The 10,951-nt window shown below is 49.4% G+C and overlaps 1 long non-coding RNA gene across 2 annotated transcripts; it reads right to left on the bottom strand.

Annotated features, from left to right (window-relative positions):
* Positions 1 to 4,802: 4,802 nt before the first annotated feature.
* LOC125979338 (uncharacterized) lies at positions 4,803 to 10,385 on the bottom strand. Of its 2 annotated transcripts, XR_011087996.1 has the most exons (6): positions 9,815 to 10,385; positions 9,416 to 9,527; positions 8,094 to 9,315; positions 6,792 to 8,028; positions 5,877 to 6,721; positions 4,803 to 5,622 (listed from the first exon to the last, which is right to left on the bottom strand). It is a non-coding gene; the product is annotated as an uncharacterized lncRNA (long non-coding RNA). The 2 variants fall into 2 exon arrangements; XR_007485295.2 differs by lacking the exon at positions 9,815 to 10,385 and having other exon boundaries at positions 9,416 to 9,793.
* Between the last annotated feature and the right edge of the window lie 566 nt (positions 10,386 to 10,951).

Raw genomic sequence — 10,951 nt, 5'->3', positions numbered from 1 at the left:
GAAGCTGCATCTCTTGAATGTGAAACTTGCATGTTTTGTTGCAGGGCTTGACGTCTCCATTGGCTGTCTGACTACAAAGAAGGCTGTTTCTGTACAGTCCAGGTTGTTGCTGAGGTCAATTGAATTTATAAACATAGCGTGTAACGTTTAGGACCTTGGCTTTCAATTCGAAGCACAGTTTCTTAACTACACGGCCAGCCTCGGTACATGTACTGGGTGGTACCACCCAGTTCAGAGTAAAGTAAAGGCCAGAGTGGTCGTGTTAATACCAGCATCCTCATGAAATTGACCATGTCAGACAGGCTAGATCAGGGGTGTCAAACTCATTTAGTTTCGCGGGCCGCATTGTAATCATAGCTTCTGTCGGAGGGCCGTTATGACTGTCAACCCAAATAAATGTACGAGCACCTCATATTATATACAGTAAAAGCTACAAAACAAATTGACAAATCATTTTCAAATCAGATGAGTAAAAAGTGGTAAAAAAAAAAAGATATTAAAAGTGAAGACCATTTGCAAATCTGGTAATGACACACGAATTTGATGCACAGTTAGTCTTCGCGGGCCACATAAAATGAAGTGGCGGGCCGTATCTGACCCCCCCCCCCGGGCCCTGAGTTTGACACCTGTCGGCTAAATGAATTCCAAGTGCTACCACTGGGTGGCAGCATATTTGCCTCAAGCTGTCTGGTGCTGGGTCAATGCGATGCGTCTTTCGTTGTTTTGCCCAAAGCAACCTAATACACAATATTTGCCTCAAGCTGTCTGACGCTCCATTGAACTGTATGCAATAATTTTTAACTTGAAACAACTACATTACAAATGATAGGCGCCCTAATGAGACAGCTGGGTCAATGTTACCCGTCTTTTGCGGTTTGTTTTGCCCAAAGCAACCTAACAAATACGCATAGGTACTGCCGCTATCTCGCCAATGTGCATGTCTCTAAAATGTACAAAGCAAATTCATTTGCATAGTAAACTTCCAAACCACATGCTAAAAAATATTCATGTGATGCAGAAAGTCTTCTTCTGTAGCTTGCTAAGATTTGCCAATTTGAGCAATGCCGTATCTGAACCCGAGGCTGGGGGTTGCCCGTCCATGTGCCTAATCGCGCGGCCATTGATACATCAGCAATGCTTCTTTTTATGTCTCCTCATGTCCTCAGCACTGCAAACCTTTGTGCCGGTACACCATATGAAGTAAATGACGGAATGTTTTTTTTACACCTCCTCTAATGTGTATCAACCATACCAGATGGTGTTTTAGAACAGCCTAGAATAGTAAATTACAAAAGGTAAAAAAAAAAAATTAAAAAAAACTTGTAAAGTCCTAAAAAGTTATTAATCGCTGTAAGTGGGAAGTACAGGTAAATGTCTGTCTATTCATAGCTATGGCTTTGTGGAATATCGCAGCGCGGCGTATGCGGTAGGTGGCGCAGGCGGCGTGTAGCGCAGGCGGCGTGTAGCGCAGGCGGCGTAGAGCGCAGGCGGCGTGTAGCGCAGGCGGCGTAGAGCGCAGGCGGCGTAGAGCGCAGGCGGCGTGGAGCGCAGGCGGCGCAAGCAGCAAGGGTGGGGAATCGAACCCTGGATCTCAGGTGTTCAAGCGCAGCGACGGAGCCACTCGCCAAGCGTGGCGAGCTCGGCAGTCACCCCGCTTTCACTTCGAGTCATTCTTACACGTTCAGTATTTCGCTCCGCGCGCGATGGGTAAGTACAAAAGGGAGCTGACGGCCGCCAGCTGCCAGGTCACACTGGCCGACCGGTTAGTGACACGGCCTCATACCCCGTACAATGCTGGTTCGATCCCAGTGGTGGGAGCTTTCTCCAGCCCACTTTTGTAAGTGTCTGAATACATGCATATAGACTGCATGTCTACGCATTTATTTATGTGTAAATACCCAGTGCGGCCCCGCCCGCAAGTGGGCGGGGCGATGCAGCGGGCCCCGCCCCCACCGAGATGGCCCCGCCCCTGGCCCCGCCCCCATCGAAATGGCCCCGCCCCCTGCCCTACTAAATGACTGTAGGGCAGGGGGCGGGGCGAAGCCCCGCCCCCTGCCCTACTAAATGACAGTAGGGTAGGGGGCGGGGCGAAGCCCCGCCCCCTGCCCTACAAAAAGACAGTAGGGTAGGGGGCGGGGCGAAGCCCCGCCCCCTGCCCTACAAAAAGACAGTAGGGTAGGGGGCGGGGCGAAGCCCCGCCCCCTGCCCTACTAAATGACAGTAGGGTAGGGGGCGGGGCGAAGCCCCGCCCCCTGCCCTACAAAAGACAATTGAAAGTGTATTGAAAGACAGTAGGGTAGGGGGCGGGGCGAAGCCCCGCCCCCTACCCTACTGTCTTTCAATACACTATTAAAAGACAGTAGGGTAGGGGGCGGGGCGAAGCCCCGCCCCCTACCCTACTGTCTTTTAATAGTTCTTAATTCAATTTCAATACACTATTAAAAGACAGTAGGGTAGGGGGCGGGGCTTCGCCCCGCCCCCTACCCTACTGTCTTTCAATACACTTTCAATTGTCTTTTGTAGGGCAGGGGGCGGGGCTTCGCCCCGCCCCCTACCCTACTGTCATTTAGTAGGGCAGGGGGCGGGGCTTCGCCCCGCCCCCTACCCTACTGTCTTTTTGTAGGGCAGGGGGCGGGGCTTCGCCCCGCCCCCTACCCTACTGTCTTTTTGTAGGGCAGGGGGCGGGGCTTCGCCCCGCCCCCTACCCTACTGTCATTTAGTAGGGCAGGGGGCGGGGCTTCGCCCCGCCCCCTGCCCTACAGTCATTTAGTAGGGCAGGGGGCGGGGCCATTTCGATGGGGGCGGGGCCAGGGGCGGGGCCATCTCGGTGGGGGCGGGGCCCGCTGCATCGCCCCGCCCACTTGCGGGCGGGGCCGCACTGGGTATTTACACATAAATAAATGCGTAGACATGCAGTCTATATGCATGTATTCAGACACTTACAAAAGTGGGCTGGAGAAAGCTCCCACCACTGGGATCGAACCAGCATTGTACGGGGTATGAGGCCGTGTCACTAACCGGTCGGCCAGTGTGACCTGGCAGCTGGCGGCCGTCAGCTCCCTTTTGTACTTACCCATCGCGCGCGGAGCGAAATACTGAACGTGTAAGAATGACTCGAAGTGAAAGCGGGGTGACTGCCGAGCTCGCCACGCTTGGCGAGTGGCTCCGTCGCTGCGCTTGAACACCTGAGATCCAGGGTTCGATTCCCCACCCTTGCTGCTTGCGCCGCCTGCGCTCCACGCCGCCTGCGCTCTACGCCGCCTGCGCTCTACGCCGCCTGCGCTACACGCCGCCTGCGCTCTACGCCGCCTGCGCTACACGCCGCCTGCGCTACACGCCGCCTGCGCCACCTACCGCATACGCCGCGCTGCGATATTCCACAAAGCCATAGCTATGAATAGACAGACATTTACCTGTACTTCCCACTTACAGCGATTAATAACTTTTTAGGACTTTACAAGTTTTTTTTAATTTTTTTTTTTTACCTTTTGTAATTTACTATTCTAGGCTGTTCTAAAACACCATCTGGTATGGTTGATACACATTAGAGGAGGTGTAAAAAAAACATTCCGTCATTTACTTCATATGGTGTACCGGCACAAAGGTTTGCAGTGCTGAGGACATGAGGAGACATAAAAAGAAGCATTGCTGATGTATCAATGGCCGCGCGATTAGGCACATGGACGGGCAACCCCCAGCCTCGGGTTCAGATACGGCATTGCTCAAATTGGCAAATCTTAGCAAGCTACAGAAGAAGACTTTCTGCATCACATGAATATTTTTTAGCATGTGGTTTGGAAGTTTACTATGCAAATGAATTTGCTTTGTACATTTTAGAGACATGCACATTGGCGAGATAGCGGCAGTACCTATGCGTATTTGTTAGGTTGCTTTGGGCAAAACAAACCGCAAAAGACGGGTAACATTGACCCAGCTGTCTCATTAGGGCGCCTATCATTTGTAATGTAGTTGTTTCAAGTTAAAAATTATTGCATACAGTTCAATGGAGCGTCAGACAGCTTGAGGCAAATATTGTGTATTAGGTTGCTTTGGGCAAAACAACGAAAGACGCATCGCATTGACCCAGCACCAGACAGCTTGAGGCAAATATGCTGCCACCCAGTGGTAGCACTTGGAATTCATTTAGCCGACAGGTGTCAAACTCAGGGCCCGGGGGGGGGGGTCAGATACGGCCCGCCACTTCATTTTATGTGGCCCGCGAAGACTAACTGTGCATCAAATTCGTGTGTCATTACCAGATTTGCAAATGGTCTTCACTTTTAATATCTTTTTTTTTTTACCACTTTTTACTCATCTGATTTGAAAATGATTTGTCAATTTGTTTTGTAGCTTTTACTGTATATAATATGAGGTGCTCGTACATTTATTTGGGTTGACAGTCATAACGGCCCTCCGACAGAAGCTATGATTACAATGCGGCCCGCGAAACTAAATGAGTTTGACACCCCTGATCTAGCCTGTCTGACATGGTCAATTTCATGAGGATGCTGGTATTAACACGACCACTCTGGCCTTTACTTTACTCTGAACTGGGTGGTACCACCCAGTACATGTACCGAGGCTGGCCGTGTAGTTAAGAAACTGTGCTTCGAATTGAAAGCCAAGGTCCTAAACGTTACACGCTATGTTTATAAATTCAATTGACCTCAGCAACAACCTGGACTGTACAGAAACAGCCTTCTTTGTAGTCAGACAGCCAATGGAGACGTCAAGCCCTGCAACAAAACATGCAAGTTTCACATTCAAGAGATGCAGCTTCAATTGAGGCTCATCGCGAATGATGACTGACACCAAAGTTGACTTTATTTACAAGACCACCAACAGGAAGAAAACACTGTTGATTTTATTCACAAGAACGCCCACATGATGCATGATTCAAAACAAACCAAAAAATGGCTGACTAGATTAAAATACCAGCTTTAACTCATACAGAAAAATGTACCAACATTCTGCAAGATTCTGAGTTCGGTGGCCATTTTAAAGCAGGGTTGCCAAAGATGACTTATTGATCGCAACAGACACCGTTTGTACGCTTGTAGTTTGCATCCATGGGTGTCTGGCTACTTGGCTTTTGTCAACAATTTAGAATGCATGCAGCTTTTGTGTAGTTAAAAAAAAATAAAAGGCATATTTAACAAGACAATTTGGTTTGAGACTAACTTTACAAATGTCTTGTCATTGGGAATGTCTCAAATGATTAAAATGTTTAAAATGGACCACTTGAATTCAGTTCACAGTTTAATTCAGGTTCAGAGGTACATGCACACACAATTACAGTACAAACAGTTCACTTCATGTATTTAAAAAAAACACAATAATAAAACAACAATATTGCAAAATGACGCAGCGCTGGGAAAGAGAGAGGCCTCATGCAGATGGCCAGTGTGCACACCCAGTGAAAAAGTGGAGGGAGGGAAAGAATGAAAGCACAAAAGGAAAAACAGTCATACTCTCCTTAAATGCTGGCTGGGCGCTTTGCCCTCGCCGCATCCGCACCCGTCCGCCTCGTGTCGGCCGCTCATCACGGGCGAAGGTCGGCCGATGGTTGGCTCCCCCCCCGGCCGGTATTCGACGTTTGGACTCATCCTCCGCCTCGTGCCACTGCGAAAAGAAAAACGGCACTCTGTTGCATGTGGTTTACTTCTGTGGACATACTCAGTACCTGTCTATTAAAGCTTGCTCCTATTTTAAACTCCCTTTATTAATTGCGTATGCATACATGAATGTTTTTGTTTTTTTATGTCTGTTCCTATATGAAGAATTCAATATTTATAATTTATTTCTTTGTTGTAAAGTGCTTTGAGCTGCATTTCTTGTATGAAAGGTGCTCTACAAATAAAGTTTTTTATTATTACCCTCTGGTCTCGCGGTCCTGTCCAGTCCCTCTCTGTGCAGGCACTCGTCTGATCCACTGCGCCCAGCAATCCTGAAAGGCAGACATATTGTGGTGGTTTTGGCAAGGGGAACATTTTCACTAGCATTCCCCCCAAACCTTGACTAAGGTAAGTTTGAATCAGGTAACTAGCGGCACGCACGGGCTGGCACATGTCTCATACGGCCCTCTCGCATTGGAGCGATGCGGGTTATGAAATGTTTAACCCCTTACAAAAAGGGAGGGAGGGAGGGAGGGAGAGAGCGAGGGAGAGAGCGAGAGGAGATAAGAGGCTTTGGTGCGCACTTAAGCGCAACCGGCCAGTTCCCCCTGAGCAGAGCTGGCTTGGCCCCGAGAGGAAAAAAAAAAGAGGAAAACGTGACGTCACGGAGAGCGTCACGGAGAATCTCCTTGTCCTCGACACCGTCGACGACACTGGGACCCAGACTGGCAGACATTATACCCTGGTATTCCACAAAGGGCAAGGTATAGCCACGTTCCACCCTGAGTGCACCAGGCCATGCAGGTACTGCCGGGCGCATTGGAGAAAGAGAGCGAGAGAGAGAGAGGGAGGGGGAGGGAGGGAGGGAGGCAGGGGGTGTCTACTTTGCCAATTCGTATCTAGAGGGTCACAGCAACCCAAATGCCTGTGCGTGCTACTAGTTACCCTATTCAAACAGACAGGGGTAGGGAAAGCTCAAAAGAAAAAAACCAAGTCATACTCCCCCCGAAACACTGGCTGCATCTGCACCCATCAGTCTCGTGTGGGCCGCTCGTCACGGGCCAAGGTCCGGGTCTGCTCCGGCCGGTGTTGGACTCGTCTCCCGCCTCGCACAAGTGCATAAAGACAAACGGCACTCAGTTGCATGCGGCTCACTTCTGTCAATGTACTCATTACCTGCCCCCTCCCTGGTCTTGTGGGTGCAGCCCAGTCCCTCTCGGTGCAGGCTGGCGCTCGTCCCGTCGGCCGCCCCGGCAACCCTGAACGGCAGACAAATAAGGAAATCAAATTAAAAACATGTGCGTTGCATATTGGATTGCCATGTCACCACCTCTGGCCAGCCTTGGCCACTCATGCATCAGGCTCCTCTTCAACATTTGGCGACTGCTTTCTTTGGGTGATTGCTTCCTTTGCACCCCGCTCACCAATCGCGGGTCTGGTGGCCTCCGTCCACCGGCTCTTCGTTTCATACATCGTCTCTTCCACCTTGCAAGACAAGCACAAACGTCTCGCTGCGCCGTCGCTTGCGCTTGCCGTCGCTGCGCGGTCGCTTGCGCTGCGCGGTCGCTTGCGCGGTCGCTTGCGCGGTCGCTTGCGCGGTCGCTTGCGCGGTCGCTTGCGCGGTCGCTTGCGCGGTCGCTTGCGCTTGCCGTCGCTGCGCGGTCGCTTGCGCTTGCAGTCGCTGCGCGGTCGCTTGCGCCTGCCGGCGCTGCGCGGTCGCTTGCGCCTGCCGTCGCTGCGCGTTTGGCACTCAATGAGGGCTGCACAACATTTTGGAAAACCAACGATATGGCAGTATTGGGCCAGACCACTGCATTGAGCAAAGTTGTGCAAAATTCTAGGATGGAGAGGAACTATTTGATCGCAATGACATCACTTAGATCAGTTAACTTTAACTTGCATCAATGACTTGTTATCTTCTAAACTCATTACAAATAGTTAGGAGGCCAGAAAACGTGTTTCATTTGCCACATGAATAGAAAATAATCTTTGTTTTCCTCAAGTGCATGTCAATGACCTATACCACCATATGACAGTTTTCCAATCCAGGTGCAGCCCTGCACACATGTCACCATTGGTGTCCAAATGGTAGCCTCGGGCCAACTTGATCAACACACCACACGAATGAACGCAACACTGCTTTGTAGCACAAAATATGAATGGCAACATTTTGTGATTGAGTTAATGAATTTGTGTCAAAGAATTCTCTATTTGATTCAGTATGCAGCCCTCAAACAGACATTTGGACACCGCTGGTGTGAATTAATAAAAATAAAAATCCATTTCACATGCTGAAGCTGCGCAGGTCGACGCCTCCAGGGAAGCGGGTCTCCCTCAGAACTCTGCTACCTCAGAGCGATGCCACAGCGGTCCGTCCATCTCTGAGTAGATAATGTCGCGTCCCGGTCGCCATCTGCACAAACAGAAACAAATGTTAGAAACTCAAAGAGCACCCCAAGTTGTAGGTCACTTGCTTACTTTATCACAGCGGTTAGGTACTCTTGGTGACCGTCGCCGGGTCGAATCGGGCCATGCACCCCCCCCACCCTTTTGCGTCCGGCCTGCAAAAGGCAGAACATGCAATGAGTTGGGCGCCGCTCGCATCATTAAGTCTTCATCGTGGACCGGCTCGCCCCAACACCGCCCCCTACACCTAGAGAACAAAGGACGCACAGTGGCTTCGATCAAGCACGACAGTGCTAGGTTAGAAAAAGACGCAATGTGACTGTCTTCCTCCAACACCTAGGGGAGAACAAAGAACGCAAGTACCACAGTGGTAGGTTAGGGTTAGAGGAAGTGCAACAGTGGTAGGTTAGAAAAAGAAAATGTCAAGTCAAATTGCAAAATTGGACATTCGAGATCGGCTCGCTCCAACGCCACCCTAGACCGAGGGGAAAGAACAAAGAACGCAGCAACTACGACAGTGGCAGGTTAGAAAAAGATACAAACTGGTACAAGTCATGGCAAAATTGGACATTCAGCTCCACCTCAAAGTTCAGTTTTGTGTCCATCCACGGAACCACGTCCTCCCTCAAGTGAGCCGTCAATGGCAACCAAGAACAAGACAACGCTGGATCCAGACCAGCCACAACCACAGCGCACCTCTAAAGCAAGACCAACCATCAGAGCCCCAAACACTGTCCACACCTGCAACCTTGCCGTCGTGCACCCATAACCAAAGGCAACCACGCTGCCCCCTCCTGGGCACATGATCCGCACACGTCGGATTTTGCGGCGCGCTGCTTGATTCTTGACTTGATGTGGCCATTGCTCCTTTGCATATGGCCATTGCTCCTTTGGATAGGCCATTGCGCCTTTGGATAGGCCATTGCGCCTTTGGATAGGCCATTGCGCCTTTGGATAGGCCATTGCGCCTTTGGATAGGCCATTGCGCCTTTGGACAGGCCATTGCGCCTTTGGATAGGCCATTGCTCCTTTGGACAGGCCATTGCTCCTTTGGACAGGCCATTGCTCCTTTGGACAGGCCATTGCTCCTTTGGACAGGCCATTGCTCCTTTGGACAGGCCATTGCTCCTTTGGACAGGCCATTGCTCCTTTGGACAGGCCATTGCTCCTTTGGACAGGCCATTGCTCCTTTGGATAGGCCATTGCTCCTTTGGATAGGCCATTGCTCCTTTGGCTAGGCCATTGTGCCTTTTCAAATGGAATTATACTTATCACATGCGGCTCCTCTTGCAGCCTACAAAAACACAGACAGCCATTAATTGTGTGCTGGGAAGCTAAAACTCGACAACCATTGTGTGTTGGGAAGCTGAAACTTGACAAAAACAGGTTTTCACCTGATTTAGGACTACTCTTCCTCAGTGTCCTCAACATCACTGAAAGGGCTCCTTCAAGAGCCTCCTGCTTGCTTTGTATAGAAGGATGCTGGCTGGGCAGCCTTTTTTAGTGCTACAAAAGACAAGCAAATTATTGCAACAAAAAGAGACATTGAGTCGAGTGCCAATGGCATGATTTTTTACCAACAATTACACTTACTAGAAGTTTTACATTTGAAAAAAATATTATATTGTAGTAAGTTATGATAATTTATCAAAATTATAGTAAATATTTTAATTTTATACATTCTAAGTAGTTTTACATTTGAAAAAAAAAATATAATCCTTAAATTGTAGTAAATTACAAGAATTATTAAAGATTATAATTCATATTTTAATTTCATCTACAACTTCCCTCACATTGGACAGATGATCCAGGTTGGCGGCGTCCAAAACGGGAGAAAATAACCCGCCGCGCAAATGTTTGTTGCGTAACGGAACGAAAGCGGGCGGGCGCCATCTTTGAATGGATTTGGTCCGATTTGGACACGACGTAACATACGTTGCGTTCACCAGTTTGCATGACACGGAAATGGCACACGCATCATATAAAATACTAAAAAAATGGTTTAGTTGACGAGAGTCAAACTAACATTTCCTATAGTCAGACAAACACGCGCGTATCGGCGGCGTCATTGACGAACCGTCTACAGACAGACGAATGAAGAAAAGGCTGGCCGGCATTAAAAAAAACAACCGCGAAAGACATTTAAAATACCACCAAAACGCGCAACGACGCGACGCGACGCAAAGTGGATTGTGGCGTGCCGTGTCGTGCCGTGCCGAAACCTCAAGCACTCCCTAGACAGCGAAAATCCTGCAAAAAAAAAAGGCTTGTTTGAAAAGGCAACAAAGCGTGCCTGCCAATCGTGCAACAAACACGGCGTCCGTCGTGAAAAACGGCAGGAGACGACAAACATTTGCTGGCATGCTCGCTTACCTGAGCGCCACGCGCTTGGTGGCACCTGCATATGATAACTCCCCTTGAGCGAGCACGGCTGTCTTCAATTGCCCTAAAGACCTGACGTCACATCCGTCGATTCAAATCTTCTTCTCCTGATCGTCCAACGGCGCTCGGCACACTGGCGCCACCAGGTGGTCGCCTGTCATGGTGACGACTGTGGAAAGGGTTGCTTCGGACTATCCGTTGAAACTTTCAACACCGAACATGTTTGGATGGAGTCCTATCAATATGACCAAATCTCCTTTTGTTTCCGAGCAGGATGTGGTCGAGTGGTTAACGCCATTGCCTTCAATCAAATGAAAATATTTGTATGGATAGTTCATCCTAAAATGAATTGTTCTTGCAAAAATTCTGCGGCCGTTGCAGTGCTCCCGTGGACTCATTTTCAATTCAGTTGCTAAAAAACACCACACCGTTGCACAGAGACGATTCTTGAGTCATATCAAATCAATGATTTTCAAACGGGTCCAAACAAGTTTTTCCGTCATGGCTACAAAGATCTTTACGTTCACTCTCGTTCACTGAAAACATTC

Source organism: Syngnathus scovelli, chromosome 13, assembly GCF_024217435.2.
Source record: "Syngnathus scovelli strain Florida chromosome 13, RoL_Ssco_1.2, whole genome shotgun sequence".
Taxonomy (NCBI): Eukaryota; Metazoa; Chordata; class Actinopteri; order Syngnathiformes; family Syngnathidae; genus Syngnathus; species Syngnathus scovelli.
The sequence above is the reverse complement of the archived record's forward strand: the minus strand, read 5'-3'. Positions and strand labels throughout refer to the sequence as shown.